Raw genomic sequence first — 27,879 nt, 5'->3', positions numbered from 1 at the left:
TCGTCATGTTTTCATCTTATTCCGGACTTGTGCTCCTGAAAACATAAATTCTCGAAAACAACTGTGGGCCTTCTTTAATGAGTATAGTTGACGGTCATATTTCGCACTTAACGACCGTCAACAACACCCCAAGCTAGCCTTTTGCTCATCCCTGAGCAAAACAAGGCGCTCGTTGTTGATCAGGAGTTGCTACAATGTTAAATTTCCAAATTCCAACTCATACTTAGGCACAGCCAAATGCTTCTTACCTTGATTTTGAATAGGTTTGCCTTTTGTTCTTACCTCTTACCTTACTCCTGTGGAGCTTATAGCTTCACCTCATCTTTGGCGGTTGAGAGTCAGAACGGTATCATAGAGTGCTCATATTTCTTTCTCTTTAGCTGAACCGTCAATCCGGAGGTTTTGTAAAGTTTTTCAAAAGAAATTTATAAAGTTCCTCGGATGATCTCTCGGGTCGCTCAATGTGTATAATTCCTTACCAAGGTTTTTTATTGTGCCTTTTTTCCTCAACCTATCTCTAATGGCTATTTTTGTGGAGCTGTAGGTATGGAGGATTTGAAGGCATACCTGCTTCTCATATTTTTGCTAAGTCAAAGACTGGATCCAAAGGAGAAACAAGTCATAAACCTTGATCAAGATGTGCAAGTGTGTGGATATTTTTGGTGGATGGTGTATGAACTCCTTTGCATGCACCATCTCTCTCTTTTTTTTTCTTTCTTTTTGGATAAGGGGCTATCTTTCTCTTCTTCTTCTTTTTGACATGCCGAAGCATGTGGCATACCTTCTTTGGGTATGCATCTTTTATTCTCTCTCTTTTTTTTGACATGCCGAAGCATGTGGCATACCTTCTTTGGGTATGCATCTTTTATTTTTCTTTTTTCATAGCCCCATATCCTTGACATATTTTTGAGAGAGTGGTGTCATGCATGAACTTGGAGTTTTACTTTTGTGGATGGATGAAATTTCCCTTACTTCTAGTGTAGAAGTATAGCATATGGTGGAAACGTGTACGTGATCTTGATCATGGGAGTATGAAATGAATCTCACTAAGGGTCACAATAATTTGACAAAACTCAATGAGATAGCAAGTTGCATATGTGGATGGTTTTGCAATGAAAATCAACATATGGCTTTGGATAGGAATTTCATATCATCGAGGAACTTTATTATATTTTTGTGTTTTCAAAATTAAATACTGCGGATGTCAAGTATCACAAAGGAGAAGATCATAGCAACTCTACTTAACCATATCATAGCTCACAGCAACTTAGATTTGGATCATGCTTTCTGCTACCCACAAATTTCAAGTTCAAGGTTTGAACATTTTTAGCCACCAAACTCAATACTAGGTAGAGCATAAAGTTGTAACTAAGCATATGAAGGAAATTAACAGAGCAACTATTCATCATCTCAACAAGGAAAACTTACACCATGCTTACTACACATATTAAAAGAAAATATTTTTGGTGTTTTCTAGGTTTTGCAAATTTTTATTTTGTTTTTAGTTATGCAAATTTTTATGAATTTTCAGATTTTGCAAATTTTTATGAGTTTCATGCAAGGTTATGAAAGCGGTAAAGATAAATGATACAAGTTACCTCTCGTGGGGGTCCTCCCCCAAGCTAGCTTCAGGCTCACTACGGCTGATCGGGGTTGAAACCCGTCCAGCGGCAGTATGCCCTCCACTGCTCTTGGCGCTCCAACTGCAACTTCTCCATATCGTGGATTCTTTCGCCAGTCTGACGCTGCCATGCTTGGGTATTATCGACGTGTTGGTTCAGCGCCTCTTGTATGTTGTCGCCCTGCACCCGCAGTTCACCTAGCTGCTGGGTGATGGCACCGAAACCTCGGGACGAAGACGTCCGTCTGATGAGGTTCGAGGCTCCACCGAAGCTGGAACTGGTGGACCGGCGGCCTGGTGCCTGCCGTGTCCACTCCTCAGTGCTGGCACTATGCCATGACGAACCACCGGCCTCATGCTGATGTGAGTGGTGTGGCTGTTGAGGCGGTGGTGTCGGTTCTGCATCCCTTCTGGTCCTGCTTTTTGTTATCCTGTCAGGCAAACCAGAAGATCTATGCCTACGACCCCCTCCTTGTGGAACGAGAGGGGTGGTTAGCGAATGGCAATTGTACAAATGGAATTCTGCATTGGGCAGCGGAATCTCATTTGTATAGCCCAAGTAAAAGAAAATCAAAGAGTCATTCGGGCCTTTCTTGAGTGTGTGACCTTGGATCAAATAAGACTCGTCGATATACGCACGGTCGCCCTCAATGAAGGGAATAAAATTCCCCTCTAAGGCACCAACACGTGTAGCGATACGAGTAATCAAAGAAGTGCACTCAATAGGACCCGTCATCTTTAAATTCAAAAGTCATTGCCTAACCAAAGCTTGCGTGGGGGAGATTTTGATCTTGTTGACCATGGCATAAAGAATGAGCAACTCATCGTTGCGCACGGGTCGGACATCATCTCTTGGAAAGAGAGTGATGGTCAACCACTTGTGCATCAACTAAAGAGTTGGATTATGAATATCGCTGCACCGAGGTACGAACTTGCCATGGCCAACTTGACTCGAAATCCGGCCCCAAAACTCATGACGATAAAAACCTCGGCAAGCTTGGTCCAGAGAAATAGGCCAGCATTTGTTGAAATCAAGGTGGCCGGCAAAAGTTTTCCAAGAAAGCAAATATTCTTTCCCGAAGAGTCAAAAATAAACCTCGTTTACCACCTCCCGAAGAGTGCAAAGAAATTGGATGGTGAGGAGTCGAGAACCATACTCCTCAACGGGAACGATGTTATCCCGTCCAATTTCATGCCAAACGTTAGAGAAGTTTTCGTACATACCTGTTTTGATGAGGAGGTCCGGATCGAATGCTCGGGTGTGGACGAAGCTTCTGTTCTTGAGGATGGCGTAGCCTTGTCGTTCACGATCATCTCGCAAGTCGTGGTACGGTGAATCTTCCGCATCAATCTCTATGACCCCAGCTTGCGGTTCGGCTTGCATCTCTTCATATTGTTCGTCTTCCTCATAGTTCATCGTGCTTGGTGTAGCCGTAGGTTTGGGTGTGTACGAGCTTGAGCCACCCCGAGAACGGGATGAACTTCCACCCGTCATCTTCTTGAATGCGATGGAGACCTTCCGCCCTATGCCTTTCATGATGGAACAAAAACGAATGCAACTCAAAACAGGTTACGTTAGTAAAACTGAATTGAATATTCTTACCCGCGAGTTGCTTCTCCTTTCTTGCAGCAAAGAAATGAGAGAGAGAGGTCTCTTCAAATTTTGAGCAAAAATCCAATGAAAACCCGAGAGCAAAGTTTGAGAGAGTTTGAGCGGGAGTGAGTGAATGAGAGTTGAGTGTGAGAGCCCAAAACTCACTCCTCGGCCTCTATTTAAAGGGAGAATGGCCGGGCACCGTTGGGAGAGGCCAAGCTCAATGGCTAGTGACCGTTGGAAAAAGCTGGGCCCACTAGCCGTTGGCAGGGGACTGGCCGACCCTAGGGTTTGGCCGAACCCTAGGTGGGCCACCCTACTGACAGCTAGGGCCCACTGCCCTTCTAACGGTCAAAAACTTTTAAAACCTTGGTGCCAGCCAAACTTTGCTTAGGAAAGATGTTCAAATTTATTTTTTAAAGGATTTTCATGCTCGGAAATATTTTTGGATTTTTGTGAAAGAAAGAAAAAGTGCTAGAAAGGTTTCTAGCATGCAAGGGTGCTTTGAAAATTTAAATATGCAGTGGAAAAATCGAAAAGTCGAGAAAAGTAAAATGATGGAGGGTGAATATGAGATACGTACCGATTTACCTTCGGCAAGGGCTCGTTGTTTTGATTCTGATGAGCGGGACCTTTCTCCTACTGTGTTTTACCACTGCTCAGCTCGTCCTGGAGAATTGGACGAGGACGAGCTTGTGACCTTACGCCACACCTTCTTTGATCGTCTTCTTTTTGATCTTGTGGTCGTAGGTTTTTGGTTGGAAGATGTTACTTCGGCTTTTTCTTGTGTGCTTGGCCCGGATTTGATGTTGACCATTGAGCATTGTTCCTTCTTGGGCCAAAAAGGGAATTTTTCTTCTCTCCCATTGATGTTGAAGCGGATTTCTCCAGCTCCCATATCAATGTGTGCTCCGGCAGTGCTCAAGAATGGCCACCCAAGGATGAGCGGTGTCTCTTTTGCTATTTCCATGTCGAGCACTACGAAGTCAACTGGGATGAAGTAGTCTCGGACTCTGACTGGAACGTCTTCAGTGATTCCCTCTGGATAGCGGACCGAAGAGTCTGCTAGCTGGAGGTGCATCGGTGTCGGCGTCAAATGCGTGAAGTTGAGTTTGTCGAAGATGACCTTGGGCATTACGCTGACGCTAGCCCCAAGGTCACACAAGGCTTTGCCGAAGTGTTGAGTGCCAATCGAGCAATTGATCGTTGGGCATCCCGGGTCTTCTTTCTTCTTTGGAGGTTGGTTAAGTATAGCAGCGCTACATTCTTCTGTGAGCTTAACAACCTCCATTGTGGGCAGCGGTCGCTTGTTGTTGATGATGTCCTTGATGTAGCAGGCGTAAGTTGGTACATGCATCACATCCAGTAATGGGACATTGATATGTATCTTCTGGATCATCTCAACAAAACGAGCGAACTGCTCGTCCACGGTGATCTTTTGTTTCCGGGAAGCAAACGGGAGAAAGCTTGTGTCGAAAGTTTTTCGTGGATTTTCTTCCTTGGGTTCTTCAGGGTCGTCTTGTTCTGTGGCTTCGTCTTCTACTTGTGGCCGTGCTGCTTTTTCTGCATGGTTAGGATGCGGTGGATCACGAGTGGACTTACCACCTCTCGTGGTCACCGCATTTATCTTTTCTAAAAATGGGACAGCAGCAACTATTTGTACAAGTTGACTTTCTATCTTTTTGTTGAAACTTAGTTGATTTTTATGTGCAGAAGAAAGAGTTTCAACTTTAGCATGTATGCTTTCCAAAATTTTATCATTGGCAACAAGCTTTTTGTTTAAAGATTCATTGATTTTAGCTTGGCCAAAGACTAAGTCTCTCAAGGAGGGTTGGTTCGAATTGAAATTCGAATTGAAATTTGAGTTGAAATTTGTCGGGGACCATAATTAGGGGCACCCTAACCAGGGGACTAAATCACCCTCAAAATGCAAAGCACATGTCAGGCAATCGGGCCCATGAAGGCCCACAGACTCCCTTCGATCCAAAGGAAAGGAAAGGACTCAAAGAAGTCCAGTCCACAGCCCATGTACACAGTGCGGCCCATCCGAAAACCCTCGAACCCACGGGGCAATCTCCGCCTCGCTCGAGCGCTCCCCGCCAAGACCATCCGTTCATCGGCCCACCGTACGGAGGCATTAAATGCTAACCACTCCGCCGCAACGCCTGGGTCAGACGGTGTCAGGCCGCCACTCCGCACAGTGGCTGTGACCAGGGTCTTATCCACCAACTTCGGTCACTACTCCGCCATCCCCGGTGCTGTGGCACCACTGTGGCAACCTGCGACATTGTGTGAGACGTGCTCGGCGCTGCACCAGCCACTGTACTGCCAACTTCCTGTACTTTCTTAGTACTTTCCCCTCCACGGAACCCTTGAACGGCATGGGCACGACCCTCGGGCGCGGCCCGAACCTTGACCCGATCAAGACCCCCGCATGCAGGACCCTCGGGGCGCTACTACGTCTAGCGTAGGGGACGTTACCCTCTACAGGAGCCACCACACCACCCACTGGAGCTGCCAAGACACCAGCGTGATCTCCGCAAGACCGAGGACGACACCCAGGATGACCGTCATGCCCGGCGCCTCACTCCCCAGTACGGCGCAGTGCACTTTCTACAGTAGTCGGTCACTGCACACCCATGATTCAGGGAAGAACGACGACTTCTCCCCCCACTCGTACATGTACACCGCCCCTCCTTGTGTCTATAAAAGGGGGAGGTGGTCTCTGTCTTCTCCATCTGACCTCATCTCATCTCCAACACTCACATGACTCACAGAGCACACACGCTCTCCTAAGCCCCGATATTGCCACTTGCCTCAATCAACCCCACCTCTAGCAGAGACTTGGGAGCTTCCCTCCCTCTCTCGCCTCGCTTGTACCCCTACTACAGGTACCCCCGGTGCAAGATAGTACAGTGCACTTGCACACCCTTTGCTGGACGTACGGCCCCTCGGCCGAAACCAGGATAAACCCATGTGTTCCTGTGTTACCTCTTGCATCAACCATCTAGGAAGAGAGATCACGCAACACTTTACTAGTTGGTGCCGGACCGCTGGGTCAGGACACCGACAAAATTGTTACCTCCTCCTTGGAATGGTGGGCGTGATTGACCCCACCCCTGGCCTCCTTGTGGACGGAACCCGGTGTTGTTGTTGTTGATGTAGGCTGCATCTTCACGGGTCTCGGGGCAGTCATTCCCCGAGTGTCCACCTTCACCACAAACCTCGCACGTATAGTACGAGTTCATGCCATGAATGGGAACCGGCATCTGTTGCCGATTCCCTTCATCAAGCTTCTTCATTAGGAGGTCCAGCTTAGCGGCGAGCATGTCCGTCTCCTTGATGGTATGCATTTCGCCCTTGGTTTTGGGCTGGGAACGCTCCTCGTTCTAGCCCTGATTGGAGACCATCTTCTCGATTAAGGCCGTAGCCTTGGCAATGGTGAGATCGAGATAGGCCCCTCCAGCAGCAGCATCATGGTGGGCTCTGCATGTTGTTGTTAGCCCGTTGTAGAAGCTTTGAAGCACGAGCCACTCGTCCATCCCATGATGAGGACAGGCGAGTATGTATTCTTGCAGTCTCTCCCAAGCTTCTGGGATGGATTCCAGCCCTGTCTGCTGGAAACTCGAAATTCTTCCACGCAGGGCATTAGTTTTGCCCAACGGAAAGAATTTAGCGAGGAACGCCGTGGAACACTTGTCCCACGTGCTGACGGCTTCCTTGTTCGGATAAAACCACTGTTTCGCTTTCCCCAAGAAGGAGAAAGGAAATAGGCGGAGCCTGATGGCGTCAGCCGTAACGCCCCGTATGGTTACAATCTTGCATAACTCCAGAAAGTTCTAGAGATGGGCATTAGCGTCCTCGTACGGCTTGCCACAGAATGGGCTAGCCTACACCATGTTAATGAGACTAGACTTCAGCTCAAAGTTCACGTCCCCAACATCAATGTTGGGTTTAGTTGCCACATTGGCAGCTGAGGGGATGGAGAAGTCGTGGAGAGTCTTCTCAGCCATGGGTTTAGTGATTGATTATGCTTGGGAAGCTGGTTCGCTTGTCGACTGCGAGATCGGAGGAGGAACGACGCGAGGTCGGACCCTTCTCACGAGCTTCTCGGGATTTTCAACAAAATTTGTCGGCAAGGAGAAACTAGACATACACTACCCTGTTCTCATCCAATTAGGAGAAAACAAAAAGATAAACACATTAGCATGTATAAGCAGTAGCTACCTCTTACTTATATTACCATGTTTATGTACTTTAGTAAATATACTTTACACCTAGTGCCATTCCCCAGAGCAAATGTAGAAAATCACCATCCACAGAACCAATTGAGTAACATGACAAAGATACCAATTGAAGGACGAAAATGGACACCAATTATGTGATTGGAAATCCAACACAAGTCCTTAGCCCAAACTCCCCCTCAAATGAAGCTGAGCTCCCCCTCAACCAAAAACATCTAGTCTAGCAAAAACAAAGCTAGTAAAAGGAGTTACACAAAAACCAAATGAAATACTCCAAAACCAATTACAATGAATTGAGAAAAACACAAGGAAGGAGAAAAATGCAACTTGAAGACATGACAAGCCCAAAAGCAAATTAATACTCAATTCATGGTAAACAATGTCATGAAAATATCAAATGTGAGGGATTAAAGCACTGCAACATGATACCACTTAAATGAATAAAAGCATGGGCTTGCAAACATGTCAACTAGCTACAAAGGAGTCCACGCAAAAAAATAGACAAAAAGATACCAAATGAATCATATGCCACAAGCACAATTTGAAGCAGATAGGAGATCAAACATATAAAAAGATCATGGCACAAAGATCATGTGGATCACACACTATCATCTAAAGGTGACTAATCCACCAACATATATTACAAAGCTAGCAAGACAAGATATATGAGAGAATTACACATGCTAACAAGAAAAGGTGGCTGGCCTACCATGGTATACAAAACTAGCATGATACAAGATAAGCAAAGTTGCCATATGCTAGACAAGCTAGAAAAGGATGATACAAGAAAAACAAGAAAATAGTATACAAGTGAGCATAAGAGTGTACAGGGGTAAAACTCACAAAGCATAGTATACAAAGACCTCTCAAGGGTCAGCCAAAAAGGTTTGGAGAACCATCAAGTCTTGATCACGCGAAGCAAAAGATCAAGTTCCATCGAACCTCATGTTCTCCACCCTGCGTCCTCGTACCTCACATCATAGAACAAACAAGCCAGTCTTGGATCCTGAAGGATTAGCAAGCATGGACTTTGTTTTTAAGGGAAAGCAAGCATAAACTTAGGAACCCAAGACTTGGCAACAGGGGTAAAAGATGCACTCAAGTTATCACGTGGGTTAGCATGAGGCAAATATCGGTTAAAATGAGAAGAACTTGAAACACCCTTGGAAGAACGCCTCAAAAGAGAAACTCGAGAAGAAGAACAAGTGCTACCACTAGCAAAAAGGCAATGGTCTACAAGGAGGTCTAAGTGAATAACCAACACAAGCATCACGTGAAGCATGTCGTGGACTGATACAAGAAGCACTAGAAGTATGTCCACGATCACGACAAAACCCACTCGAAAAGGAGTCATAAAATCCATCAATGAAATTCGGCTTCTTAGGCTCAGAAGTATTCATGCCATGAGATGGGCTATGAACAACCAAAGGCCTAGAGCCACAAGCTCACCGCATGCGTCTTGCATGGTGATAGCAAAAGCTCTATAGATGCCCATCTTTCCCAAAAAATGAGAAATGGTACAAAGGTTTACTAGGAGGCTGTCTTTGAAGACGAATCACCATTCTTGCTCATGTGGGGAGTCCCTTGGGTCTTGGAAGAACTCTACCAGCTTTACTCAAATTAGAGTTAACACTAGGTACACACATGTTAGGGAAGGAACAATGTGTGTTCCTAAAAGCCTTAGCATGAACACGTCGCTTGTGTTTGACACGGCGAGAGGAAACTCAACGGTATGCCCATCTTTCTTGCAAAAGGTGCAATGGAACTTTGGTTTAGAAATATGAGCTCCAAAGAAGTGAGAAGCGCCCTTGCCATATGAATCACTTTGGGCAACACCAGAAGAGAAGCAAGCTTAGAAATAGCTATAGAAGAGCTATTCGAAGCACAAGCACAAGTTCTAATATCCAAAGACTCACGCTCAACTGAAGAAGCCAACTCCGGTTGGGAAGAAGCAATTTTGGAAAAACCAACATCAGAGTGACAAGAATCGCGAGAATAAAAAAACTTAGCACAAAGAATCTTGCATGTCTTGCTCAAAAACTCATTCTCAAACTTGAGGCGATCACAAGTACCACACGGAGCATTTCTCAAGCTTTCCACCACTTGCTCCTCAATGCACTTAGCATGTGTGGTACGCAAGAGATCAACTTCTATCTCAAGGCGAGCACTCATATCATTGTGCTCAACCAACTTAGCATTGTATTTCAACAAGTAATTTTCAGACTTCAAAGCATCATAATCAATATGGAGCTCATCAAGTAATCGTCTATGAATCTCAAGTTACTTGTCACCAAGATAGACATCTCTTTTCATTTTCTCATTTTCAACAAGCAAACCATCACAATAATTTTCAAGTTTGGCAATTTTCTTATCACAAGCACAAACTCGAGACACAGGATGCAATATGTCATTAATGAGTTTATCTTTGCTCACCTTCTTAAGCTCAGGTACGAGATCACCTATCGGGTTTGGCTGAAGTCAATGGTTCCCATCGGTTCTTTTAACCTAGGGATTTTGGATCGAGCTAGCCCATTGAGCTCCTATCGATCCACATTTACCATCAGGAGTCTTTCGATTTCTGATAGTGCATGAAGAAGAATCATCGCCTCCATCTCCACACCTTCCTCCAGTTGAGGTTGAGATGGAGGCTATGACGGAGCTGAACCATCACAATACTATCAGATACAGTACTACTACTAGACAACCTAGTTAGATTTTATCCGGCTATTTTAACTACCTAAGACTAAGACGTGAGCCATCAACCTAGATAAATGAGAGACTTTAAGTGATGGGTGGTGGCTTCAACTGGGACTACATGTCCCTGCCACCGGACACCTGGCTAGCTATTTAGTGGTCCCGGGCCCAACGGCGCCGGAGACAAACTTAGCTATTTTTTATTGCTCTTTGTACTACTACTAGACAACCTAGTTTTTTTGCATGCCAACTATCTAGAAAATATCACTTAGATTGATGCTAATCTCTCTCTCTCTCCCTCCCTCCCTCCCTCCCTCTCTCTCCCCCCTCCCTACTCTATTCATTACAGGGGCACACACAATGAAGAGCATACGGTTTTTTTTGGCAAAAAAACATAGTTAGCAGGCATAATACAAGTACTTACCTTGCCTATATTGTAATTTGAACACATTATCTTGGAACTTCGGTTCAGTTAATCCCTCCAGCAAGCAGCAAGCCTGATGTGAGAGTGAAAGTCTGAGGAACTGCACTCCTTGCGGGACCTGAAATTTGATCATTAGTAGCAACATATGGGCAACGGGAAAGGCTGAAACAGGTAAAAGCCATTTGGCAATATGTCACCTAATGCAACTCGACTATTATGCAGACCATTGTCCTGCTCCCACCATTAACTCATCAGTAAATATGAGATGACCACGGTCTATTAAGTTATTAGAACTAAAGGATTGGGAACAAGGTCCTGTTAATTACTGTTCTATACTTCAGTACCTACAACTATGGATGTATGGTATTAGATAAACATACAGGATGCAGCACCATATTAATATAAATGGAAAATGTTTCTCTTGCTTGTAACGCCCCAAGTATCGACTTACCTAGAGGTTACTACTAAGGACATTAAATTGCACAAAGTATAAATATTTTAGTAAATTTCGGCAGTCTCCTTTGTAAATTCTAACATTTGCCGGCTCACAAGTCATATAATAGCAAGATGATATAAAAAAATATTATCAAGAACTGGATATGGACTACCATGACCAAACGAAATTAAGCGACATCCAAATGACCACACGACAGCTCTCGATATCAAAAAGAATAATTCAGCCTACATATTTGTTTAATGAATCGCAAGAGAATGTGTGCTTGCTCATCATGAAGTGGCTACTCACATCCCATGCAAACTTGATCAGCGAGTACCTAAAAGCCAAATAAACACAAGAGTGAGTAAAAATACTCAGCAAGCACAATTCAGAACCAGAAGAACGACTGCAAGTACGAGAACAACAGAAAATCCATAACCAATGAAATAGTAGTTTCCGTCTAAAACGAAAGTCACCTGAAACTTCCTTTGCATTTACCGGTAAAGCCGAATAAGTAGGGCCAGCACTTATTCACAGGAACCTGAACATAAGGACCAATTTGCACAACCGGAGTTTATTCAAACCCGCGGCACTTGAATAGTATGTAGGGAAGCACATGCAACTTGAATATTTAATTGAACCAGAAAATCAAAGCATGAACTTGGAAAATCTAACATGTGAAATAAAGCCACCACATAAATATAAACCAAGTGGGCAGCAAGAAACAACAAGCATATCCACGTAACAAGGAATTCATCATTGCACTTGCCTTAATCTTGTCGGGAATCCGGCGCCACACACTCGCCACTAGAATTTATCAAACCTATGGAATAAACCACCCTTAAGAACTAGTTCAAATCGACTGAAAGCTTATATACTCGACGAAATCCCAAAGTAAAAGCCTAAACCATTAACTCTCGCAATTTCTGAAAATTCGACTAATTCTCTGAGTTACTCGCTGTTTGGCCCATAACTTTTGATTCTCTTAACCAAATGCAGTAAATAAATACATCTTGAACATCTACAGAAAATTTCCTACAACTTTCGTTACAGCGCCCAGGTGAAATTCACCCTCTCAATATGTCGAAACTATAAAAATTGTTTCTGCTCACAGATTTTCTAATGGAGCAGCAGCACAATTTCATTGATATCACCTAAACTGCTAATCCAAATTGAACGAAACTAGTGCCATTGGAAAGATATCGATGAATCCTACAACTTTTGTTACTGGGCTGACTTGGAATCCCTTGCCAATTAATTCCAGAAATTTGTCGAAGAAATCAGCCTAATTCATTTGACGTAACCACGATCGAATTGTCAGTTAATTGAATCTCTACCCCAAACCTTGCGGCCATGTTTAATCAGGGGTCAGCACCGTGGTACAACCTCACCAATTTGCAAAAGCTTAGAGTCAATTAAGAAATCCTAAACTTCCTCTTGGTTCCCCTCCTGCGAACTCCCTCTCCTTTGTTCCCTTTCGTGAGCTGCTACTCCTTCTCTCCCTTGCTTCTTCCCTGAATCTTCCCCCACGTTGGAGGAGAGGCAAGGCAGCAGATTGGAATGGCGTGAACCACGTGGTGGCAGGGCAAGGGGCGGCACTCGGGAGGAAGCAGCGCTAGGAGAGGGGCGGCTGCGGGAAAAGAAGACCGATCCCCTTTTTTCCCTTACGAGAGAATATAAACCCTAAACCATATCCGACGGTCCAGCTTCAACGGCTCGTTAAAAATCATACGACATCCAAACCAAACAAGCTAGTAGTCAAACAGATTCGTTTCAACGAGCTCTACGCATCCATGGTGTCCGATCGTTCATCTAACCAATGAATCAAAAAGTCAACTTTTAGTCAACTCCCTAATTGTCCTCAAATTGAAGTAAAAAAATAACTAAATAATTGGGATATTACATTCTCCCCCCTCAACAGAATTCGCCCTCGAATTCTTTATGCCTGATGTGCAGAAAAGAATATTGAAAATAATAATATAACAAATGGCATGGTTACTCGCCAGATGGAAACAACTCAGGGTAATTCTCACTCATCTGTGACTCAAACTCCCATGTTGCCTCGCGCTCAGTTTGATTAGTCCATAATACCTTCACATACTTGAATGTCTTCCGTCTAAGGACTCCCTCCGATGTTTCCAGAATTCTAACCAGTCGAGACTCCAATGACAGATCTTGCTCAATGGTAACTGGCTCCACAGTAATATGGTGTTCTGGGCCCCTTAGATATTTCCTCAACATCAAGACATGGAATACATCGTGAACCCCTCTCATGGACTCAGGCAACTCCAATCGATAAGACAATTTGCCCACACGCTCTTTGATCATGAACGGGCCAATAAATCTTGGACTAAGCTTTCCCTTAGTACCAAATCTCACAGCACCCTTGGTAGGACACACCCTAAGAAGTACCTCATCGCCTTCCCCAAATTCCAGGTCTCGCCTTCTCACATTAGCATAACTCTTTTGTCTACCTTAAGCTGCTAACATGTGTTCTCGAATTTCAGCAACCCGCTCAGTGGTTTGCAGAACCCAATCCGGCCCCAAAACAGCCTTTCTCACCCACTGCATCCCAGCAAAGTGGTGATCTGCACTTTCTCCCGTAGAGAGCCTCATATGGAGCACAATGAATACTAGAATGATAACTGTTATTATAGAAAAACTCCACAAGTGTTAAATGATCTTCCCAACTCCCTTTCCAAGATAGTACCCATGATCTAAGCATATCTTCCAAGGTCTGAATCGTCCGCTCAGACTGTCCATCGGTTTGAAGGTGAAAAGCAGTGCTCATCCTCAAAGTAGTGCCCAATGCCTTTTGCAAGCTACCCCACAACTTAGAAATAAATTTGGCATCCCTATCTGAAACAATAGTGCGAGGTACACCATGCAATCGCACTATCTCCCGCATGTAGATAGGTGCCAAATCACTCGCTGTACTTGTGGACCGAATAGGAATAAAATGAGCCACCTTACTCAGTCGGTCAACTACAACCCATATAGTGTCTCGTACCCTCGGAGAGCGTGGCAAACCAACCACAAAATCCATAGCAATATCATCCCAAGGCCACATAGGAACCTCTAAGGACTGCAACTTTCCCGCGGGACTCTTATGCTCAGCCTTCACCCGCTGGCAAACACCACATGAAGCCACATACTTGACCACATCAATCTTCATCCTCTTCCACCAATAAGTTTTCTTCAAATCCTGATACATTTTATTCTCACCAGGGTGGACGGTGTATCGAGTACGATGTGCCTCTTTGAGTATATCCTCTTTGACTTGAGACTTTTATGGCACACATAGGCGACCACAAAATCAAACAGCCCCTGAAGCATCCAAGGTGAAATCCCCAACCTTCCCTTCATGAATACGTTTCCTGACATCTAGCAATAATCGGTCCTTTTGTTGTGCCTCCAACACATGCTCTGGTGTAACTGACGCTAGAATCAACTATGTCTCTGCTTCCGTCACTCCGGTATAGTAGTATGATATATCCATCCGCTCAAAATCAGCTATTAAAGCATTCAAGGTAGGAGGAGAAGCCTTATGACTCAAGGCACCAGCCACCACATTTGCTTTGCCTGGCATGTACTGAATATTTAGATCATAATCTTTGATCAACTCCAACCACCTTCTTTGCCCCAAATTTAGATCCTTATGAGTCAAAATGTACTTCAAACTCTTATGATCAGTGAAAATGTCACATGACTCCCCATATAAATAATGCCTCCAAATTTTAAGTGCAAAAACAACTGCAGCAAGCTCTAAATCATAAGTGGGGTAGTTTTGCTCGTGTGTCTTCAATTGCCTTGATGCATAGGCATTTACCTTCCCATCTTGCATAAGGACGCAACCAAGTCCTACACGAGAAGCATCTGAATAAACAGTGAAACGTTTACCGGGCTCAGGGAGGGTAAGAATAGGAGCAGTCACCAACTTCTCCTTCAACATTTGAAAGCAATGCTCACACTTTTGAGTCCACATGAACTTGACGTTCTTCTGAGTGAGCTTTGTCATAGGTTTAGCAATGATAGAGAAATCCTTTACAAAGCGCCGGTAATAACTTGCTATACCCAAGAAACTCCTGACTTCTTTGACATTCGTTGGCCTTTCCCATTCCACTATAGTAGAAACCTTGCCCGGATCAACAAAGATGCCATATTTATTAATCACATGTCATAGAAAACCAACTTCCGAAAGCCAGAACTCACATTTCTTGAACTTAGCTTAAAATTTATGACTCCTTAGAGTCTCAAGAACTCTCCTCAAATGGACCTCATGCTCTGCTTCAGTTTTGGAGAAGATAAGTATATCATCAATAAACACCACAACAAACTCCTCCGATCCCTGAAGCATATTATTCATCGTCTCCATGAAGTATGGGGGCGCATTAGTGTCACATCCTGGCCCAACAAGGATGAATTTGAGCCCACTAGTGGCCCAAGTGTGAGACTGTGAGTGGCATGGCATGTGTGTGGGGAGTTATCCCACCTAGCTAGTTGAGAGTGAGTCTCACCAACATATAAATCCAAGTGCCAAGTGCATTTCAACCCCCGGGTTAACCCTTTTACGCGAAGCGAGGACAAAAGCGTAAGCGGGGTTGGTGTGAGTGCGTGTTTTACTCAACGTGCAGAGTAGAACTTAGTCATATTTGGGACTGGGGCGTTACAATTAGTGAGTCCAAAGGACATAACCCTGAACTCATAATGGCCATACATGGTGGAAAAAGCTATCTTCTCAATGTCCTCCTCTCGAACATGAATTTGATTATACCCAGACTGAAGATCAATCTTGGAAAATACTCTAGCTCTTTTCAATCTCTCAAACAACACCTCAATATGGGGTAGTGGGTACTTGTTCTTGATTGTCACAGCATTCAAGCCACGATAGTCGATGCACATACGCCAACTACCATCCTTCTTCTTAGTAAATAGCACAGGGGCCCTCCACGGTGACACACTCCGCCGAATTAATTTCTTCGACAACAAATCATTCAACTACTTCCTCAACTCTTCTTGAAAAGGGCGGGACAAATGGTATGGGGCAATAGATACAGTACGAGTGCCAGGTATAAGTTCAATACGAAACTCCACTTCAAGCTTGGGCGGCATTCCTGGTAGCTCATCAAGGAAGACATCAGGATAGTCTCGCACTACCAAAATTTTCTCAATATACAATGGCTTGATGGGTGTTTCAACTAGGCTCCAAAGAAAGCCTGTCTTTATGGTGCGACGGCCAGAAAAGAGACATGACATCACCAATACAGAAAGACTGGGTGGATTAGCTTGGAAAGTTATGGTCCGTCCTGATGGCGCCTCAAGTGTAACAGTTTTCCAAAAACAAGAGATAATAGCTCTATAGCGATGTAGCCAATCCATGCCAAGAATATCATCAAAAACCGGTATGGGGATCACCATTAAGTTAGCCACAAAGTCATCTTCACCTATAGAAACAGTGCAACCCGGGCACACCACTGAACTAGATATCAAGCCCCGAGGGGAACTAACATGAATTGACTCAGAAATCTGTTGGCTAGCAATATTGGCCCTTCTTGCAAAATCAAGTGAAATAAACGAGAAAGTCGCACCCGAGTCAAATAAGACATGAGCATCATGTGAATCAACATTAAGAGTACCTGAAACCACATCTGGGCGACCAAGAGTAGAGGCTGTAGGCATAGTATAAACTCCAGTAGGTGCAGTCGAACTAGAACCTCCCGCTGCATACTAAGGAAGCTGAGCTGTAGGAGCAGGCGGAGCAGGTAATTGTAAAGGATCACGTGGTGTAGGAAGCTAAGGTGGAGGCCAATAGTAACCCGGTAGAGGATAGTAGTAGTGTGGGTACGAAGAATATGGAGCTGGTGGGGGACCGGCCATCATCTGAACTGTGCCGCGAGGAGTAGCAACTGTAGGAGCCGAACCTCTAGAACTGGCAACTGAAGTGGATCCAGCAGAAGAAGAACCTGAAAATTGCAACTTGATGATGCAATTTGGGTTTCTCTTGCAAACCATGCTAATGTGCCCCTCCTTGCCACAAGTGTTGCATGTACCCGAAAAACTACACTCTGAAGCACGATGCGACTTGCCACACTTGAAACAAATTAAACCTTGCCCTGGAACAGGACGCAAGAATGAGGAGTTCCCACTGTGCTGCCTCGAAAAAGATTGAGTCCCTGATTGCTTGGACTTGGAAGGCTGCTGAGACGGTTGGTTTCCCTTAGACTTCTTGAAAGAGGGTTGCTGCGAAGGCTCTCATCCCTCCTGGTGAACCCTCTTATGTTCACCCCCCTGTTACTCGAATTTCCATTATGCCTCTGCTGAAGCACTGTAAGCTGAAACTGAGTCTCCATACCCCTAGCCTCCTCAACTGCTGTGATATAAGTGGTAGGAGGATTTCTTCCCATCACCTCCCTATACCGAGCATTAAGTCCCGTGAAGAACTTTCGAGCCTTCTCACGCTCATCACTTGCAACACTAGGGACAAAGCAAACAATGTTGTTGAAATCCCTCTCATACTCATCCACTGTCTTGTCCCCCTGCTGAATGTGGTTCAATGCATCATTCATCTTGTCCCTGAAGGAGTCTGGATAATACTTAGCTCTGAACTGTGCCAAGAAAACCTCCCAAGTGATAGCACCTCGAGCAGGAGTCCATGCATCACATACTCCTACCCACTAAATATCAGCCTTGTCGTCAACTGGTGAGGAATAAACAGGACCATCTCCTCAACAGTCATCCTACATGCAGCCATGACCTTCTCCATCTTGTGCAGCCAATCAGCTGCATCAGTAGGCGTTCCTGAGCCATCAAAGGTATCCAAGCGCATAGACATCCACCTAGTAAACGTCATTGGCTGAACCGGGGCATTTGCACCACCACCGACGGGAGCTCCAGCAGCAACTGTGTGTTCCTCCCCCCTTCAACCTCTTTATTGTCTTGGTTCACTTGTTCATTGTTAACTTGTTGGTTAACATCACCTCTACCATGACCACGGCTCCTACCACGACCTCTCCCATGCGTAGCGTTGCGTGCACTCCTTCGTGGCGGCATAGTTCTAACACTGTGGAAAGACAACAAAGTATGATTAACAACACGATAACATGGCTGGAATAAGCACATAAAGGAAATTAGACAGCGGAAGACAAAATTAAGAAAATGCCCATGCAACCCATCCTATTGTGCATAAGTGTGTCAAATTTTAATTGCAGGCCTAAATGAAGTTTCAAAAATGTTTAGCCTTAAACAATCTAACAACGAAATATAACCTAGCTCTGGGTACCAACTGTAATGCCCCAAGTATCGACTTACCTGGAGGTTACTACTAAGGACATTAAATTGCACAAAGTATAAATATTTTATTAAATTTCGGCAGAGTCTCCTCTGTAAATTCTAACATTTGCGAGCTCACAAGTCATATAATAGCAAGATGGTATAAAAAATATTATCAAGAACTGGACATCGACTAACATGACCAAACGAAATTAAGCGACATCCAAATGACCACACGACAGCTCTCGATATCAAAAGAATAATTTAGCCTATATATTTGTTTAATGAATCGCAAGAGAATGTGTGCTTGCTCATCATGAAGTGGCTACTCCCATCCCATGCAAACTTGATCAGCGAGTACCTAAAAGCCAAATAAACACAAGAGTGAGTAAAAAATGCTCCGCAACCACAATTCAGAACCAGAAGAATGACTACAAGTATGAGAATAATAGAAAATCCATAACCAATGAAACAGTAGTTTCCGTCTGAAACGGACGTCACCTGAAACTTCCTTTGCATTTACCGGTAAAACCGAATAAATGGGGCCAGCATTTATTCACAGAAAACTGAACATAAGGACCAATTTGCACAATCGGAGTTTATTCAAACCCCTGGCACTTGAATAGTATGTAGGGAAGCACATGCAACTTGAATATTTAATTGAACCAGAAAATCAAAGCATGAACTTGGAAAATCTGACATGTGAAATAAAGCCACCACATAAATATAACCCAAGTGGGCAGCAAGAAACAACAAGCATATCCACATAACAAGGAATTCATCATTGCACTTGTCTTAATCTTGTCGGGAATCCGGCGCCACACGCTCGCCACTAGAATTTATCAAACCTGTAGAATAAACCACCCTTAAGAACTATTTCAAATCGACTGAAAGCTTATATACTCGACGAAATCCCGAAGTAAAAGACTAAACCATTAACTCTCGCAATTTCTGAAAATTCGACTAATTCTCTGAGGTACTCGCTGTTTGGCCCCTAACTTTTGATTCTCTTAACCAAATGCAGTAAATAAATACATCTTGAACATCTACATAAAACTCCCTACAACTTTCGTTACAGCGCCCAGTCGAAATTCAGCCTCTAAATATGTCAAAACTATAAAAATGATTTCTGCACACAGATTTTCTAATGGAACAACAGCACAGTTTCATTGATATCTTCTAAACCGCTAATCCAAATTGAACAAAACTAGCGCCATTGGAAAGATATCGATGAAACCTATCACTTTTGTTATTGGGCCGACTTGAAATTCCTTGCCAATTAATTCCAGAAATTCGTCGAAAAAATCAGCCTAATTCATTTGACGTAACCACGATCGAATTGTCAGTTAATTGAATCTCTACCCCAAACCTTGCGGCCATGTTTAATCAGGAGTCAGCACCGTGGTATAATTTCATCAATTTGCAAAAGCTTAGAGTCAATTAAGAAATCATAACCTTCCTCTTGGTTCCCCTCCTGCGAACTCCCTCTCCTTTGTTCCCTTCGTGAGCTGCTACTCCTCTCCCTTGCTTCTTCCCTGAATCTTCCCCCACGTTGGAGGAGAGGCAAGGCAGCAGATTGGAATGGCGTGGACCGCGTGGTGGCAGGGCAAGGGGCGGCGCTCGGGAGGAAGCAGCGCCAGGAGAGGGCGGCTGCGGGAAAAGAAGATCGACCCGTTTTTTTTCCCCTTACGAGAGAATATAAACCCTAAGCCATATCCGACGGTCCAGCTTCAACGGCCTGTTAAAAATCATACGACATCCAAACTAAACAAGCTATAGTCAAACAGATTCGTTTCGACGAGCTCTACGCATCCATGGTGTCCGATCGTTGATCCGACCAATGAATCAAAAAGTCTACTTTTGGTCACCTCCCTAATTGTCCTCAAATTGAAGTAAAAAAATAACTAATAATTGGGATATTACATTGCTAAGACAACAAATGGCATCAGCAATGATACGAGGGCATCAATATAAAAATAAATTCTGAGAGCAAGACTATGCTTAAATAAGGCTATATATGCTGAACTAAAATGAACTAAACTGTACTTTTGAAAGATTTATGCATCTACAGCTACAAACTGGGACCGTGCAGATCAGTGAAAGTCAGTGAAGGGCAGAGCACAATTACGTTCTGAGCCACAGGAGCCCGCTGAGGCGTCGTTGAGAAGGGTGAGGCTGATGCAGAGGACATGTGCGAGGCAGGTGGCGCGCAAGGCAAAGATACTCCAAGGTGCTGCTGACACCGTGATCCGCATGGTCCTCCAGGGGCAGCAGCCGCGCCTCCTGCTCCACCGTTGTTGCGACGGGAACTGCCGCAGCCGTCGTAGCTGCCATGGGGATTGACTCGCCCGGGGGAGCTGTAGGTGACGTGCAGAAGCAAGGTGTTGGTGTTTACCAGCATCACCGCTAGGCATGGGTGCTTCTATGTGGCCATGCCCGTAGACGCCAAGTGTGTTGCAAGTATTTCATGAACTAAGGATGAATCCGCAAGTGCACTGAATACTGCTATAGCATTTTACCCGGGAGTATTCTGGGGTGTCATTTATATTTTCACAGGGAAGGCGGTGACTGAGTTGTGTAGGCAGGTTAATCAACTGCTCTCAATTGGATATTCAATAGCATAATAGGTATAAGACAAATAATGGATAAAGGTAGTGTGACACACAAGTTCATACTCAGCTCAATAAAAGATAAAGGCAGGGAAATAGGAAGAAGTTAGTAGCTCGGGTTTTAATGTACTTAAGTTAATAGTTTACATTGTACTTTACACTTTACTCATGATTATCCTAACTTTAGTCAACCTAGTACTACATTACCTTTTGGCATCTATGACCATTGGAAAGAAGTGGAAACTAGCGTTGATGTAATGTACCTACTTGGATGAAGTGATAGCACCTGGAAAATGCTTACTTGACTACACATCATTACTGCATCATTGCATCATCTTGATCTTTGAATCTCAGGTTTGCTATTTGTTTCGGATTGAAAATGCGCCCTTTTCCTCTCTCCTTTGCTATGTTCCATCATTATTCCCTTAGGTCCTACTTTTTTGCATATAAAATCATGTTCTGTGTCATACATTTGATAGCACAAACCAGAAATTTAAATCCAAATAATCAGGGGGGAAAACTTTGACTCTAAAATATGTTTCTTAGTGTTTCAATTTTTAGTTTTTCTATTATCTGCCAAGTTTTTCTTTGTAAAAATTAAGTAATGACGAGTAATTTAATATGCACCTTGAATACATGGTCCAGTACATCCGGTGATGAGATATGAATTCATGTAAATTTCAGTAGTCATCTTTGAATTTTTGCATCATGATTTCTGATAATAACTGCTCTGTTGCCATTAACAGGAAAGGCACACTACTACAAAAACGTTGATTTGTCCCGGTTGGGAAACCGCTGTTGTCCCGGTTTCCCAACCGGGAACGCCTGTCCGGGACAAAAGGGGGTGCCCTTTTGTCCCGGGTGTGGCAACCGGGACAAAAGAGGACCTTTTGTCCCGGTTGGTAACACCAACCGGGACAAAAGGTGCAGCCAGCGCTCACGTGGCTGGCGCACCCTTTTGTCCCGGTTAGTGTTACCAACCGGGACAAAATGTCTCTTTTTTATGTTTTTCTTTTCTCAATTCTTTTTCTATTTCAATTATACTTTTGCATTTCAATTAAACTTATGTATTGGAATTCAGTGTGTATGATCTCCACTAATATATACATATATATAGTTACTTATATAATATTTGTCCTAGATAGTTTTCATATATAAATTAATTCACTTATATATATATATACACATATCTATACATGTGAATTCCTTTACATATGAAAATGTCTAGGACCAATATTATATATATATATACACATATATATTATTGGAGTGCTTATATATATAATACATACATACTCCATCATATTTGCATAGGTATATTCGTTCTTAATTACATAGTAGAATTCGCCTTTTGGAAATTTAATACATACATACATACTCATAAATAGAAATTTAATACATAGACACACATATATATTTACATAGTTATATTCGTTCTTAATTACATATATACGCGTATATTGTCATATTTGCTGTGATTGTCAATATTAGATATTCCATCATAGTAGAATTCGCCTTTTCGATCGAGGACTTGCTCAACAATAAATCCGGAGAATTGTTCTTGAATCGCCATAATCTTTTCCTCCGGTATGAGTTTATCGCGCATCTCCCCGACCTATGGAAAAAGGGGATAATTAATTTCGACTAATTAAAATACGAGTTCAAATATAAACAAGTTTTTTTTACTTACTTCCTCCTCCCAATCTGTCCAGCCCTTTGGAGGACCTACCAGACCATGGATGTTCTCGCATACATAGTATGCGCACAATACAATGCCTGGTTTCTGCCTCATACACTTTAAGAGAGAAGAAATTATCAGGTATTTACGTGAATATATAATAAAACTAATGAATCGTGCAACGAATCATCCAAGCGCGTACCGAAAAATCTGTCTTGATCTTCAATTCCTTGTCAAATTTGCCTGGATGATTTTTAGCGAATTCTTTCCAAACCCTGTGCATGATTAGAACAATTATAGTCAAGAAACAAAGTGATTCAAATTATCGGTCATGGACGGAGTAGTGGTAGAATTACTTTTTCATCATGTTAAGAAGATTTTCGTATTGTTCTGGAGGTCTCCTCAATGAGTCCATAACCACGAGTAGGCTCTTCTCGGGAATTATGACAATTAGGACAAAGTGTTCACTGCAAGATTATACGGAGGCAGTTCTTGGTAGTTAAGGTTTAAACAATTCGATTACAGAATAGAAAGAGTTAGACGGAAGGAATCACTCACACAAAGTTGTAAGGAAACAATATCATTTGCTTGTTGTGATGAACGCTTATGTACTTGAACAAGTTTTGGAATATGTCATCGGAATTGTCACGTAGAAGCCTCCAATTACAAGTAATTGGGTCGATGAAGCCGATGTGAGAGTATCCATTTCTTCTGCAAGTATGTATCTCCATTCTACATGATACCGAATAAATCAAGAGATCAGTATGTTGAGATCATGCAAAACAATACGTAAGGAGAGTAAAATACTTACAGAACCCACAAGCCGACCATAGAGATGTCGAGGGCCTCCTGATGGAATAGTTGGTAAATTTCTTCCCAGTTTATCCATATAATGGCCTCCCCCCGTAAGAAATCGTCATCTTTAATCTTTGCGCCCTGCATGAAGATGCAATCGGCCATCGCACGCATGTAGTGCTGGTGCAGCTTATACATTTGCGTTGGAAGCACAGACACTACTTCGGGGGGTACAAGAGTTTTGCCGATCTCAAACGTCCATTTGACGACCACATCGGCCTTTGGAATATCTTCTCCCCCTGCAATCTGAGCGGCCGTCAGGTTTGATTCTTTCAGAAATGTAACAAAGTCTTGTTCTTGCGTCGTCTGTCCCACTACGAGAGGCTCTATTGATTGTTTCTTTTGGGCTCCGAGCTGTGGAACGTCGGACGACGACGACTTTGATTGTCTCTTCTTTTTCTTAGTAGTTTTGATAATTGTGCGTTCATAGTCTGAAGGGGGGTCTCTCGGAATGAATTTTCTCTTATTTGCTTCGCACATTCCCTTAAAAAATTTCAAATCTATCGGATTTATAAATTTCTCGGGCTCCGGCTTCGGCTTCGGCTTGAAGTCCTCTTTAACTCTTTCTTGAGTTATCCGATCGCATTCTTCAAGGCTCATGTCCCAGGGTTTAATAGGAGCCTCCTTGGTTTTCTTCTCCTTTTCCTTCTTCTTCTTTGGAGGCTCCTTAGCCGGTGCAGCTACCTTCTTTGCCGGCGGCCGTTTCTGCTTCTTTGCCGGCGGCGGAGGGGGTGACCATGGAGGCGACGGTGACGCTTGAGTGTTCATCGGCGCATGAGATGATGGTGATGGAGAATGTGCTGGTGAACCTTGCCGAGACAGTGATGCCCTTGGGGAGTTTTGCGGAGATGCCGGTCTTGGAGAGGCATGCTGAGATGCCGGTCTTGGTGTTTGATCATCCGACTTTAGGACAATGTAGCGCTTATCCCATAGGATGTAGCCATGAATGGCTTCTGCTAGTGTCCTCTCCCCATCGCCTCCAGGAATATCAAGCTCGAGCGTCTCCCAACCCTGGCACACCTGCTCCACGCCAACTCTTGTGTATCTAGGCGGAATTTGTTGGCCGTGGTACACGTCGCCTGGTTCGGTTGGCATGGCGGTACCGTACGCAACAGTGAACATTAAGTTCTTAACGGCAGTCTGCAGGTCACAAGGTGTCCGGTGGGTGATCTCATCCACTGGAAATCGCTGCGGGGCCGACGCTTCAACTGCGGCCTGGATCCCCGTGGGCTCGGCGATGGCGACGTCTGTGGAAGCGCAGCTGCTTTTCCGCTGAGACAGGTGATCGGCTGCGACACTAGGCTCTGGAGGCACCGTTTGCGCTTGCTGTTGCTGGCTCATTGCTACGGCCACTTGGCGTTGAACCTCTTCCTCCAGTCTTTGATCGTGTGACATGAGCCGTTCCTCTAGCCTTCGCAAGTGCTCCCGCTCATCATTCTTTCTTCTTTGCCGGCTTCTATATGAATCAATGTAATCCCTGAACCCATACTTCCACGGAACCACGCCTTTGCCTCTTGTGCGGCCCGGATGCTCTGGATTCCCAAGGGCGTAAGTCAGCTCGTCCCTCTCTCTATCCGGCTGGAATGTTCCCTCGGCCGCTGCTTGTATGGCCTCCTGTAGTCTCTGGGCTGCTCGTTGGATGTTTGGCCCATAGATGCAGTCACTAGTCATTAGGTCCAAGCTTCCCCCGTGACCATAAAACCAGGTCCTTGACCTTTCAGGCCAGTTCATGGTCGCAGGTTGGATGCCTCTGTCAAGCAGATCCTGCTCCATCTTCTCCCATTTGGGTACTGCAAGCTTGTAGCCTCCTTGGCCTAGAGTGTGATGGTACACTTTCTTCGAGGCGTTGTCTTTGGCCTTCTACACCTTCTGAAGTCCAAGCTCTGAAGACCTGTATTCCACAAATGCATCCCAGTGACCCCTGAGCTTTTCGAGCTCGCTGGTAAATACGGGTGTGGTCTCGGTCTTGATATATTTCTTCGTCAAAATTTTCTTGAATGATCGCAGCTGTTCGGCCATCTTACTCAGGGTCCAGCGCTTGCATATCTCTTCGGATTCAGCTGGAACCGTGAAGTTTTTCTTAAGCTCCCGCCAGCACCATTCTTTTTCTCTTTCGGGTACCGCATCCCGTTCCTCTCTTGGATTGGATGCTTTCCAGAGCCTGAAGCTGATCGGGATGTGGTCCCTGACAATACATCCGGATTGTCTTATGAATTTTTTGGCGGCAGCTTCTGGAGCGATCGGTTCGCCATCTGGACCAACTTCCGTTATAATGAACCGCCCTTCCAGTTTTTTTGTTGGGCCTTGCTTCGTCTTTTTTTGCTGCGACGATGATCCAGACGGCTATAAAAAAACATTCATAGTATTCATATAGATTCAGATGAAAATATGATTGTCACTACAAATAAGTATAGTTGTGATATGTACATTAGCACTTTGTTCAGCAGCAGCGTCATCCTGAATAGATGGTGCCTCAATTCCATCACCGGACATATTCAAATATATGTCGGTATTGCTGCCATCATCAGCTTGTTCAGCGACATCTCCTTGACCTTCGCCAATCATATTCAACAGGAACTGTTCATCTTCCGCGTCTGTGTGTCGCGGGTCCATCGTAACTAAAATATGAATACAAATAAAACCCTTAAAAAATTATCTAAATAATCCACTCCAGAAATTTGCGGCTGGGTATGCCGAATATAGAAAAAAAATTGAAGCTAATACGCAATATAGTTGACGATAAGTTGCATAACAAATCCATAATCGCACCGTTCGGCTACTGTTACAGCTGCCACCGCCATTTTGCGCTGCCTCAACACGCGGTAGCTACAGCCAAGTGCTGTGGAACGGTGCGAATAATAATCGATTGCGGCCTCCTTCGCACTGATGCTGGGGTACTGGCACTGGGACGGCGAGGGGCCTGCGGCTTGCCCCTGCCGGAGTTGCCGTTGCCGAGTTGGGGAGGTCATCAGGATGAGAGAGCCGGATGCTGGTCGCCGGAGTGCCGCCAAAGCCGATCCAGGGGATAGGCGGAGGGCCGAGGGCCGAAGGCGAAGGGCTCAAAGCCGAGGGCCGGAGGCGCACTGGGGCGAACGCGGAGCCGGGGGGGACGGGGGCTAAGGGCGAGCTATGAGCAGAGACGGAGAGAATGATTCTTTTGCATTTGGGGCTTCCTTGCTAGGCTTTATTGAATTGGGTCCATAAGTTGTATATGATACTCTCTCCATGTCAAAATAAGTATAGTTTTTTGCATCCAAATTTTGTCCCACAAAGAATGTAGTTTTAGCTTGTAATGAGATTCATCTAATTAAAGCAATACTAATTATACCAAGAAAGCATTGCATAGAAGAACGTATAGAGCGAATCAAATATTCAGTAGATATTATTTTTCTAGTTTCAATGTGTATGCATTCATTAAGGATCTAGAAAACCAAATAAATAATACAGTTTTCAATCACAATTGGTAGAAGTAATTATAGGTAACAAAGTTATTTTTTTGAATGAGTAATGTGTTTGAAATTTTCTAAAACTACAATTTTGTGCAATGGAGTATATACATCTATGCACCGGCGGAGCTACATGTCGGCAAACATGGGTTGTGGCCCCCCCTTGGCCCAAATGAAATCACATAACATCATTTCAAGTTTAATTGGTTCAGTGATTTTCCTTCTTAGTTAGAGTATTCAAAGACCAATCACCGAGCATATTGTCTTCTTTACTTCATTTCCAGTAAGAATATAAAGAGAAGAAGTAGTTTTGATGTCTTCGATCGCAGTATAAGATTTTGGCACACTTGAATGATATATTGTTTCGGTTGCTTCTTGTCTCTACCAGTTTCAACATGGAGCATTGAGTGTGCTTTTTCTACCTTGAAGATCATCAAAATAGGACTGCGCAATACCAATACGATGAAAGACGAATTTTTTTACAACAGCTTGCTAGTATATATGTTTATAAGTTAAGTAAAATGATATTTTTCTCTAAATTTTGGGTATGCCTAGGCATAAAGGGGCATACCCCTGGCGCCGCCCCTGAGCAGAGAGGGTGGCGGCGCGGCGGCGTGCAGTGGAGGCCGCCGACAAGGGCGTGCGCGCGGAGTGGAGGCCGGGGGCGGCGAAGACGAGGGCGGCGGACGTCAACGGCGGCGGCGCTCGGTGACGTGGGCTCGCAGGCGGGGCTCTGGGCAGCGACGTCGACGGCAGCGGTGCTCGGGGAGCTCGAGCGGTGGGGGGAGCAGGGAAACGGACGGCGGGAGGGAGGAAGGGCGAAGGAGGGAGGAAGCTAGGAAATATATGGGGGGCCTTTTGTCCCGGGTGAATCCACCACCCGGGACAAAAGGTCCTTTTGTCCCGGGTGGTGGCTTCACCCGGGACAAAAGGGGCTTTTGGGCGGACCGGGAAAATTCCCAGCCCGCGGCCCACCTTTAGTCCCAGGTAGATCTACCACCCGGGACAA

The 27,879-nt window shown here is 44.4% G+C and overlaps 1 non-coding gene across 1 annotated transcript; it reads left to right on the top strand.

The window, feature by feature from the left end:
- Positions 1-6,755: 6,755 nt before the first annotated feature.
- Positions 6,756-6,862, top strand: LOC120668321. The gene has a single exon (XR_005672413.1). It is a non-coding gene; the product is annotated as a small nucleolar RNA R71 (small nucleolar RNA).
- The last annotated feature ends 21,017 nt before the right edge of the window (positions 6,863-27,879 follow it).

The sequence above is a fragment of the Panicum virgatum genome, chromosome 3N (genome assembly GCF_016808335.1).
Source record: "Panicum virgatum strain AP13 chromosome 3N, P.virgatum_v5, whole genome shotgun sequence".
Lineage (NCBI taxonomy): Eukaryota > Viridiplantae > Streptophyta > Magnoliopsida > Poales > Poaceae > Panicum > Panicum virgatum.
Note: the sequence above shows the minus strand (reverse complement) of the source record. Positions and strands in the feature narration are given on the sequence as shown.